The following is a 10,000-nucleotide window of genomic DNA, read 5'->3' on the forward strand; positions in this document are numbered from 1 at the left end:
TGGAGTTTAGGGGGTGTTGTGAACTAAACATCAAAACTAGTTGTGAATTCGCTGAAGGTTTCCCTTTGTGTTTCACATCTCAAGGGGCAGTTACAGCCTGCCCTCTTCTTCACACAAAACTATATATACTTACTACACACACACCCTTCTCTTAATTAAGATTAAAAAAAAAAAAAAAGGCATCTTGAAAACCAGCCTTGAAACCCCATCATGGGTAGAGGACCATGAATGTCCACAGGTCGGAGTTAAGTTCTGAAATATTCACGGTCTATGATGTACTTTGCAATCTGTAGAATACCATTTCTCATTTACTGCTAAAACTCTTATTCTTTTCCTCACCGAAACACAGGTGTCTGAAACAAATGACACTAGCCGCTTTTCTGTTCCCTTCTACTCCCTCTATCCTCATTTTTGTTCTAAAGCTGGATGTCGCACCTATGTGCGCAAAAACTTGACTTATCTCATGCCCAAGCTCTTGAATCTGGCTTTAACTCAAAAGTCACTCTTTATCTCTAACTACATTTATCTGTGGTCTTTATCTCTAACTTAACTCCTCTGACTATAAGAAATTCTTTGAATATCTAACTTCTAAAGTGAAACACAATCTGTCTCTCTATCTGCTCGTAGAGATTTTCATTCATGGAGATTTCAATTTTTACCACCAGATTTGACTTTCTTCCGTTTTGGTTGACCATCCTGGTGAACTAGCCTTCAGTTTTGCCATCCTTCATGACTTAGACACCTTACGCGTATTCCTGCATTCTTGACTTTTTCCTTATCTCTAATCCTTCTGCTTATGTTGTTACCCTATCTTCTCTGTTGGGCTGCTCTGATCACAATCTAATATCTGTACCTGTTTTTGCATTCCCTCCTCAGGATCCTACCAAAGTGGAGATGCTTTTTGATGATGTTTTGTCTCTGCCAGTTTGGGGGATCTAAGGAGGTACTATTTTTTTTTTCTATGCAAGAAGGGATGGTGGCCAAGGGCAACAAAAACTGAAAAAGAGGCCCACTGGATTGCCAGTTTCCTTAAAGATCAAAAGAGCTATCCAAAAGACAGGGACAAATGTCTTGAAACCTCCCTCTTAAAAGAAGTAAAGTTGTAGGAAGATGGATATACAGAAGTGGGCAAGATATGAATGATTGAGAGTACTGGTTAACTCTTGTATTAGAGAGTTGGACAGAATAGGGGGTGAGAGGAAGAACAAAGTCTTGTGCAGCGAGGCCGAAGGAGGAAGGGAGTCATGTAGTTAGAAAGATCAAAAGAGCAGTTAGCAGGAAAATAGCAATAAAAGATAGCAAGAGATGCAACATTTCGATGGTAAGAAAGAGGCTGAAGACAGTCAGAGGAGGGGAGTTAATGAGACGAAAACATTTGATTCTACCCTATATGACAAAACTGTGCAAGTGGAACCCCCAAAACAACTGAAGAATACTCCATACAAGGATGGATAAGGCCCTTCTACAGAGCTAGCAGTTTGAGGGAGAGAAAAACTGGTGGAGATGCCTCATAAAGCCAACTTCATAGAAACTGTTTAAGCAAGAGATAAGGTGTGAAGTTTCCAGTTTAGATTATGAGTAGAGAACAGACCGAGGCTATTCAGTGTAGAAAATGGGAACAGCTGAGTGTCATTGAAGAAGAGTGGATAGTTGTCTGGAAGATTGTGTCAAGTTGATAGTTGGAAGAATTGAGTTTATGAGACATTGAACACCACTACTACGTTTCTCTGCCCCAATAAGAAATCCACCACCTCTGTTATGTGTTTAGCGCACAGAGACGGGTCTCTGATGCGAAAACAGTAAACATTCCAGGGAAAATCAGCATAATACCTCCTCAGGTCCCCCCAAATGGCAGAGGCAAAACGCTTAAGGCATCTCCACTTTGGGGATGATGAGGAGGGATTGGAGAAATAGGACAAGATACAAACATGAGGTTGTGATAGGAGGAGCCCAGTGGAGAAGATAGGGTAACAGCATAAGCAGAAAAATCAGAGATAAGGAAAAGATCAACAATATTGGCCGTATCTCCAAGACGGTCAGGAATACCTGTAGGGTGTTGTACCAGTTGCTCTAGCTCATGAAAGATGGCAAAGTTGAAGGCTAGTTCACTAGGATGAACAGTGAAGAGAGAAGAAAGCCAAAGCTGGTGGTGAACAGTGAAATCTCCAAGGATGAGATCTCTGCGAAAGGATAGAGGGAGAGAATGTGCTGCACTTTGGAAATTAAATAGTCAAAGAATTTACTAGAGTCAGAAGAATTGTAAGAGAGATAGACAGCACAGATAAATTTAGTTATAGAGCGATTATTGAAAAGTGAAAAACTCGGAATATTCAAGAGCGTGGCCACGAGAGTATGTTATGTCATTGTGCACTTAGACGCAGCATCCAGCTTTGGAATGAAAATCAGGATAGAGAAAGTAGGAGGGAACAGAAAAGAGGCTACTGTCATTTGCCTCAGACAGGTGTGTTTCGGTGAGGAAAAGAAAATGAGGCGTGCCAGACTGGGAAAGATAGTAGTCAGGATAGGCAGAGATGGCAGGTTGCGAGGGGAAGGAAAGCGGAGGCAGTTAGGAGGATAGGACTAAACCTGTTGAGTGTGAAAATAGGTTCGGTTTGTTGGAGGGGAGGGGAGAGTGAGAGTGGAGTGAATGAAGTGGTTGTGGTGAGTGAAAGGAGAAAGAAGGGGGTAGAGGAGAGGAGGAGGATGGTTGTGCCTAGCACACCTCAGGTGTGTGTGGTGGGTGACTCTCAGGTTAGGTATTTAGATAGCACTTTCTGTGGGAAAGACAGGGATAGGAGGACGAACGTGTGTATGCCTGGTGCAGGTGTGAAGGCAGTGAGTGAGGAGGTGCAGAAGAGGGTTGGGGGGATGGAGAGGGAGGGTGTAGTAGTTTTGCACGTAGGTGGGAACGATGTCAGAGCAGGTGGGTCGGAGGAGTTAGTGGCAAGATTTCGGGAAATGTTAGGCAAGATAAGGGAGAGTGGTAGGAGGTGTGTAGTGTCAGGAATCTTGCCTCGTGTGTATGTTAGCAGGAATGGTTGTCTAGAGCCATTGGTGTGAATGATCGGGTAAAAGGGATGTGTAAGGATGTGGGTGTCAGCTTTGTGGATGTATGGGATAGGTTCTATGGGCGAAGGGATTTGTATGCTAGGGATGGTGTGCATCTGAGTAGGAAGGGTGTGGATGTGCTGAGTGGATGTCTGGAGGGGAGTTGGGATGGAGTGTAGGGGGTGAGGTAGCAAATGCATTCCAGAAGAAAGATGCTAGACATAAATTAGATAGGATAAACAGAGATAGTGAAAAGATTAGGAAAGATTTCCAGGTGCAAATAGGAGAGAATAAGATTAGGATTCCAAATAAGGAGACAGCATCTAGGAAGGTAGCAGGACTTAAATGTTTTTATGTAAATGCCAGGAGTCTTAGGAACAAGAAGGACGAGTTATCTAGTTATATAGTTGAGGAGGACTTAGATGTTGTATGTGTCACAGAGGCATGGGTAAATGAGGAAAAGTTTAGGAAAATAGGAAAGAATATGAAGTAGATGGATACATTATGTATTTACACCAGAGAATTGGTAGGATAGGCGGAGGAGTAGTTATTTATGTAAAAAATCCTTCATTTCCAGTCAGGTTAATGGTATTAAGGTAGATAACAGAGTAGAGTCCTTATGGCTGGATGTTAGAGTAAACAAAAGTAAGGTTATTAGAGTAGGAGCTTTTATAGGCCACCTAACCAGTCAGCAGATGTAGACAACCTTATGGTAGATGAGATAAATAGGGGTGTACTAGTCAGACAATTATCTTAGGGATTTTAATCTTAAGTCAGTAAACTGGGAGAGGATGGTAGGAGATGCTAGTGAAAATAAGTTTATGGAAAGTTTTCAGGATAACTATTTAGTGCAGATGGTAGATAAACCTACTAGGGGAGGAAGGTTTTAGACATAGTACTAACAAATATTGAGCATTGTTTAAAGGAAGTTGAGGTAGGAGAGACTTTAGCAAACAGTGACCATCATATAATTAGATTTATCATTAATTCCAGTAGGGATAATATAGTGAATAAGACTAGAGTCCCAAACTATCAGAAAGGCAATTATGGTAGGTTACGTCAGTTATTAGGAGAGGTAAACTGGGAAGATAGTTTTGGAAATAAAACTGCACAGGAGATGTGGGATATTTTTAAGGTTGTAGTAAAGGGTATAGTGATGCAGTGTATCCCTTACAAAGATATAAGGCAGAGAAACAGGAAGCCATTATGGTGGACTCATGAGATAGGTAGCCAGATCAGAGAGAAGAAGAGGGCATATAGAGAGTTGCAGAAAAGTGGGAAGATGTAGATTTGATTAGGTACAGACAGGTCAGAGATGATTTGAGTAAGGTTATAAAAAAAGTAAAAGGCAGGCAGAGATAAAACTAGCTAGAGCTGGGAGTAAAGATCCCAAAAATTATATAGTTATTACAAGGTCAGTGATAAAAGAAATAAGGATAGGATTGGACCACTCAGAAAAGATGGTGTAGTAGTGGATCAAAATGAAGACATAGTAGAATTATTGAATGAACAATTTTCTTCAGTATTTACTAGGAAAGAATAGGAAATCCTGTTACAAACAGTGCGAGTAGTTTAAGAGCTTTAGAAAATATTGATATAAAACCGGGAATTATTAGGAAATTTATTCTTGAACTAGACGATAGGAAAGCTAGTGGTCCTGATGAGCTACATGCCAGAGTACTTAGGGAGGGTGTAGACAGTATTTCTGAAGCACTTAAGTTAATCTTTGAAAGATCACTTAGGTTTGCTGAGATACCTCAGGACTGGAAGTTAGCTAATGTTACTCCAATATTTAAAAAGGTAGGAAGGATGATGCGAATAATTATAGACCGATCAGTTTAACTAGTATAGTATGTAAGATACTAGAGAAAATCATTAAGGGTAGTATTTGGGAGCATTTAAATGAGAATAGATTAATTAGAGATACCCAACATGGCTTTAGATCAGGGAGGTCCTGTCTTACAAATTTGCTCGATATCTTAGAATATATTACCAAGGAGTTAGATGATGGAAATAGCATAGATGTTATATATCTAGATTTTAGCAAGGCGTTTGATAAGGTACCGCATAGGAGGCTAGTGTACAAATTGAGACTACATGGGATAGGGGTAGGTTAGTTGATTGGATTAGTGAATGGCTTTCTGATAGGAAACAGAGAGTAGTATTAAATGGGGCAATGTCTGAGTGGAAGGAAGTGGTTAGTGGGTACCCCAAGGATCAGTGCTAGGACCTCTTCTTTTCTTGGTGTACATTAACGATTTAGATATAGGAATTAGTAGCAAAGTATCAAAGTTTGCAGATGATACTAAGATAGCATGTGCAGTACAGGGTGAAAAGGACAATTACAGAATACAACGAGACCTGGACAGGCTGATAGCATGGGCAGACAGGTGGCAGATGGAGTTTAATTCTGATAAGTGTCAGGTTATGCATTTAGGTAAAGACAACACAAACTTTAACTATGAGATGGAGGGATGTTGGCTAGAGGCAGTAGAGGAAGGAAAGGATTTAGGAGTAGTGATAGACAGGACTATGAAATTTTCAAAGCAATGTTTAGAAGCAAGAAATAGGGCAAATAGGATCCTGGGTTTTATAAATAGAAATGTTAGTTATAAAAGTAAGGAAGTGGTGCGTAGCTTATATAATTCCTATGTTAGGCCCCATTTAGAGTATTGCATACAGGCCTGGTCACCCCACTATAGGCAGGATATCAACATGTTAGAAGCAGTTCAGAGAAGAGCAACTAGGATGATACCAGCATTAAAGCGCCTGGAGTATAGAGATAGATTAAAGGAATTAAACATGTTTTCATTTGAGAGGAGATGTATAAGAGGGATATGATAGAGTTATTTAAAATGTTCTCAGATACAAACTACATAGATGTGAGATCTTTCTTTACCTTAGAGGAGGGAAATAGGACTAGAAATCATGGCAGGAAGATTAGAAAGCAAGGCTGCAGGTTAGATATAAGAAAATATTTCTTTAGTCATAGAGTGGTAGACTTCTGGAATGCATTGCCAGAGACGGTTGTAAATAGCACTAGTTTGACAATGTTTAAAAACAGATTAGATAAGCACTTAAATTCATTAGATTTATAATTATGTATAGCACTGCATGATAGTTTTTATAAGAAATTTACTATAGTTAAATAAGACATGATCCCCATGTATGGGGACCACAAATTGTAGAGGATTTCGCTGCAGGACTTAGCCCTGTTAATGGGCCAAATATTTAGAATTAGTATATAATGTATTGTGTACTTGTAAGTGTATCTTAAGTACTGATGACGAGGTCGCAGTGCGACTGATACAGGATAACCTAGATGGGCCCTGGTGGCCCTTTGTTATCCTATTATTTATGTTATGTTATGTTATGTTATGTTATTTATTTCTTTTTATATAGGGGAGAGGGCCAGCCAAGGGCAAAAAAAAAAAAAAAAAAGAAAAAAGGCCCACTTGAGTGCTGGCTCTCTAAAAAGTGGGAAAGCGTCAGCCAAAATTGGGGAGCAAATGCCTCGATACCTCCCTCTTAAAAGAGGACAAGTTGTAGGAAATCGAAAATACAGATGCAGGGAGGGAGTTCCAGAGTTTACCAGTGAAAGGGATAAATGATTGAGAGTACTGGTTAACTCTTGCGTAAGAGAGTTGGACAGAATAGGGGTGAGAGGAAGAAGAAAAACTTGTGCAGCAAGGCTGCAGGAGGAGGGGAGGCATGCAGTTAGCAAGATCAGTAGAGCAGTTAGCATGAAAATAGCGATAAAAGATAGAAAGAGGCTGAAGACAGTTAGTCAGAGGAGAGGAGTTGATGAGACGAAAAGCTTTAGATTCCACCCTGTCTAGTAAAACTGTGTGACTGGAACCTCCCCAAACATGTGAAGAGTACTCTATACAAGGGCGGATAAGGCCCTTATACAGAGTAAGCAGTTGGAGGGACGAGAAAAACTGGCGGAGACGCCTCAGAACACTTAACTTCATAGAAGCTGTTTTAGCAAGAGATGAGATGTGAAGTATCCAGTTAAGATTATGAGCAAAGGACAGATCGAGGATATTCGTTGTAGAAGAGGGAGACAGTTGAGTGTCATGGAAGAAGAGGGGATAGTTGTCTGGAAGGTTGTGTCGAGTTTATAGATGGAGAAATTGAGTTTTTTGAGGCATTGAAAACTACTAGATTTTCTCTGCCCCAATCAGAAATCTTAGAAAGATCGGAAGTCAGGCGTTCTGAGGCGTCCCTGTCTGATCTGTTGACTTCCTGAAGGGTTGGTCGTCTCTGAAAGGATGTGAAAAGATGTAAGGTGGTATCATCAGCATAGGAGTGGATAGGGCATGAAGTTTGGTTAAGAAGATCATTAATGAATAAGAGAAAGATAATGGGTAGCAGGACAGAACCCTGAGGAACTCCACTATTAATAGATTTAGGAGAGGAACAGTGGCCGTCTACCACAGCAGCAATAGAACGGTCAGAAAGGAAATTTGAGATAAAGTTGCAGAGAGAAGGATAGAAGCCGTAGGAGGGCAGTTTTGAAATCAAAGATTTATGCCAGACTCTATCAAAAGCTTTTGATATGTCTAACGCTACAGAAAAAGTTTCACCGAAATCTCTAAAAGAGGATGACCAAGACTCAGTAAGGAAAGCCAGAAGATCACCAGTAGAGCGACCTTGACGGAAGCCATACTGGCGATCAGACAGAAGATTGTGAAGTGACAGATGTTTGAGAATCTTCCTATTCAGGATAGATTCAAAAACTTTAGACAAGCAAGAGATTAAAGCTATAGGACGGTAGTTTGAGGGATTAGAACGGTTACCCTTTTTAGGAACAGGCTGAATGTAGGCAAACTTCCAGCAGGAAGGAAAGGTAGAAGTAGATAGACAAAGCTAAAAGAGTTTGGCCAGGCAAGGTGCAAACACGGAAGCACAGTTTTTGAGAACAATAGGAGGTACCCTATCAGGACTATAAGCCTTCCGAGGGTTTAGGCCAGCGAGGGCATGGAAAATATCATTATGAAGAATTTTAATTGAAATAGTCAGAGGGAGGAGGAGAGGAAGGGACAAGCCCATAATCATCCAAGGTGGAGTTGTGAGCAAAGGTTTGAGAGAAGAGTTCAGCTTTAGAGACAGAAGAGATTGCAGTGGTGCCATCAGGATGAAATAAAGGAGGGAACGAAGAAGAAGTGAAGTTATTTGAGATGTTTTTGGCTAGATGCCAGAAGTCTTCAGGGGGAGTTTGAGTTTGAAAGATTTTGACATTTCTATTTATGAAGGAGTGTTTGGCAAGTTGAAGAACAGACGTGGCATGATTCCGGGCAGAGATATAAAGTGCGTGAGATTCAGGAGATGGAAGACTCAAGTACCTTTTGTGGGCAACCTCTCTATCACGAGAACAGGCTGAGTTAAAACAAGGTTTAGAAGGTTTAGGTTGACATAAAGAATGAGGAATGTACGCCTCCATGCCAGACACTATCACCTCTGTTATGCGTTCAGCACAAAAAGATGGGTCTCTGACACGGAAGCAGTAATCATTCCAGGGAAAATCAGCATAATACCTCCTCAGGTCCCCCCAATTGGCAGGGGCAAAACGCCAGAGGCACCTTTGCTTTGGAGGATCCTGTGGAGGGATTGGGGAAATAGGACAAGATACAGAAATGAGATTGTTATCGGAGGAGCCCAACCGAGATGAAATGGTGACAGCATAAGCAAAAAGATTAGAGGTGAGGAAGAGATCAAGGATGTTGGGCGTGTCCCCAAGACGGTCAGGAATACAGGTAGGGTGTTGCACCAGTTGCTCTAGGTCATGGGGGATAGTTGGTGTTCTAGAGACTAGAAATTAGATCGAAGACCGCGAATGTTGCAGAAATTAATGAAGAAAAAGTTGAGAGATATCAAGACATTTTGGGTCGCTACTGGAAGAGCAGTCCGAGCTGGGGACATTTCTAGTCTCCTCCCCAGAAGGAGGTTGGATTACTAGTCGCCATCTATTAATTTTGTGTGGAGGAAGTGTGTAGTTTTGTGTGAAGGAGGAGAGGTGTCTTTAGTGGGCAGGCTGTGACTGCCTCCTAGAGTTGTGACAAAAAGAGAAAAGTTTAGCAAGACCACAACTAGCTTTAATGAAAGATTCACCGCACCGCCTGAACTGTTCTAGACCAGAATTGGACCGAAACAAAACTAGTGCTATTAGACCTCGCTGGGAGCAAATTATCGTTTCGGTAGGTGTTTATTACCTCCTCCTTTATTGATTTTTCCTGGAATAATTATTGTTCTCGTCTGTGTGTGCTAAGCGCATGACAGAGGTGATAGTGTCTGGCATGGAAGCGTATATTCCTAACTCTTTTTCTCAACCTAAACCTTCTAAACCATGGTTTAACACACCCTTTACTCGTGTTATACATAATAGATAGAGAGAGAGAGAGAGAGAGAGAGAGAGAGAGAGAGAGAGAGAGAGAGAGAGAGAGAGAGAGAGAGAGAGAGAGAGAGAGAGAGAGAGAGAGAGAGAGAGAGAGACTGCCCACAAAAGTTACTTCCACCTTGCATCACATGCATCAAAAACTCAATTCCTCAATCTATCAACTTGACCGACATAATCTTCCTTACAACTATCCTCTCTTCTTCAGTGGCACTCAGCTGTGCTCCTTTTCTACACTGAATATCTTCAATCTGTCCTAAGCTGGAAACTTCACTTCTCACCTCTTACTGAAACAGCTTTTATGTAGCTAGGCGTTCTGAGGAGTCTTCGCCAGTTTTTCTCTCCCCACGAACTGCTAACTCTGTACAAGTGTCTCCATGTATGGAGTACTTTTTGCATGTATGGGGTGTTCCTCTCACACAGTAGTATTAGATAGGTTGGAAAGAAAAGCTTCTCGTTGTATCAATTCTTCTTTTTTTTGCTGACTGTCTTCAGCCTCTTTCTCACCGTCGCAGTGCTGCATCTTTGCTATTTTTCTATAAGTGCTTTGTTAGA

At 41.1% G+C, this 10,000-nt stretch overlaps 1 protein-coding gene across 1 annotated transcript in view; it reads left to right on the forward strand.

The window, feature by feature from the left end:
* The window catches only part of LOC123509841 (ninjurin-1-like), a 21,506-nt gene that overhangs the window by 9,913 nt on the left and 1,593 nt on the right, over window positions 1-10,000 (forward strand). The window lies entirely within an intron of this gene.

Source organism: Portunus trituberculatus, chromosome 27, assembly GCF_017591435.1.
Source record: "Portunus trituberculatus isolate SZX2019 chromosome 27, ASM1759143v1, whole genome shotgun sequence".
Lineage (NCBI taxonomy): Eukaryota > Metazoa > Arthropoda > Malacostraca > Decapoda > Portunidae > Portunus > Portunus trituberculatus.